Source organism: Dasypus novemcinctus, chromosome 13, assembly GCF_030445035.2.
Source record: "Dasypus novemcinctus isolate mDasNov1 chromosome 13, mDasNov1.1.hap2, whole genome shotgun sequence".
NCBI classification, from domain to species: domain Eukaryota; kingdom Metazoa; phylum Chordata; class Mammalia; order Cingulata; family Dasypodidae; genus Dasypus; species Dasypus novemcinctus.
Genome location: NC_080685.1, coordinates 23430884 through 23432136, shown reverse-complemented (window position 1 = coordinate 23432136; position 1253 = coordinate 23430884). Strand labels below are relative to the sequence as shown.

The 1253-nt window shown below is 56.7% G+C and overlaps 1 non-coding gene across 1 annotated transcript; it reads left to right on the top strand.

Moving 5' to 3' along the window:
* Nucleotides 1-561: 561 nt before the first annotated feature.
* Nucleotides 562-635, top strand: TRNAN-GUU (transfer RNA asparagine (anticodon GUU)). Its single transcript has one exon. It is a non-coding gene; the product is annotated as a tRNA-Asn (tRNA).
* Nucleotides 636-1253: the final 618 nt, after the last annotated feature.

Sequence of the window (1253 nt, the reverse complement as noted above, 5' to 3'; positions counted from 1 at the left end):
GGGCAGCTACAGGTCTCCATCCTTCTCTTTCATCTCCTCCCTGTCCCTCCCTCCCCACTGCTCCACTCCTCGGGAGCCGGCCTCGCCTCTGCACAGCCTGCTGCCAGGGCTGCTGCCCGGCCCCGCCGCCCCTCGCTCCCCCACTCGCTCGCCCTTGGCCGTGGGGGCCCCGCCGCCTCCTCCGCCCCCGCCCACCGCCCCTGCGGGCTCCGCTGGCGGGATCGAGCGGCGCAGGCGGTTGGCTGGAAGAGCAAAGCCCGGGAAGCGCCGCGCAGGCGCCCACGGGACGCGCAGCTCCCTACGGCCCCCGCGGGCTCGGGGAGGGGCTGGGGGGGCGCGGGCACCGGCCCCCCCGGGGGGCTCTGGCTTCTGAGGAGTGGAGGGCCGGCGGCTGTCGCCGCGTCGGAGCCACCCAGCGCCCGGGTGTCCCACGTGTGGCCCCAACCCGTCCAATTCCCGAAGCCTTGGCGCCTGCGCGTTTGTTCTGCGGAGACAAGCGGCACCGCCTGGTGGTTAGTGAATGCTCGGGAGCCATTGCGAGGAGGAAGCCGGCGTGTAGACGTCTCTGTGGCGCAATCGGTTAGCGCGTTCGGCTGTTAACCGAAAGGTTGGTGGTTCGAGCCCACCCAGGGACGGCGGCTGCCAGCTTGTTTTAAAACGTGAGGTGCTTGCTCTCCATTCCCCATGGCATAATCCCCTCCACGCCTACAGGCACGTTCCCTCTCTTCTGTGTCTAACCCTCAGCAGGAGGCTGTGTAAGCAAGGCATCTCCCATTGCTCTCATGGGAGCCATTGACGACAAACTTCCTGTCTTCTTGGGAACCTTTCATTCTTACTAACTGTGCATTGTTTTTTGCTATTGTTTTTTGTTTGTTTATTTTGTTTGTTTTTACCAAGGAACTGCCACTTCCCTAGTCTGATTGCATTATTAATTCTTTTATTTTCTTCCTTTCTTTTTTTCAGCAGAAAGTATGAAGTCATTTCTTCTAATTTCAATTGGGAGATGTTTCCTTTTGTTTTCTTCACAGTAGACATGCACTTAAGAGTGGGAGAACTAAATATATATGTATCTATATTTTAATTTTCCCAGGACCTCATACATGGGAAGCAGGCGCTCAACCACTTGAGCTACAAGCATTCCCTATTTTTTTTTTTTAGAGAAGTTGTGAGCTTACGGAACAGTTATGCAGAATTTCCTTACATCACCCCTCCAGCAACACCTTGCATTGTTGTGGAACATTTGTTACCAATTA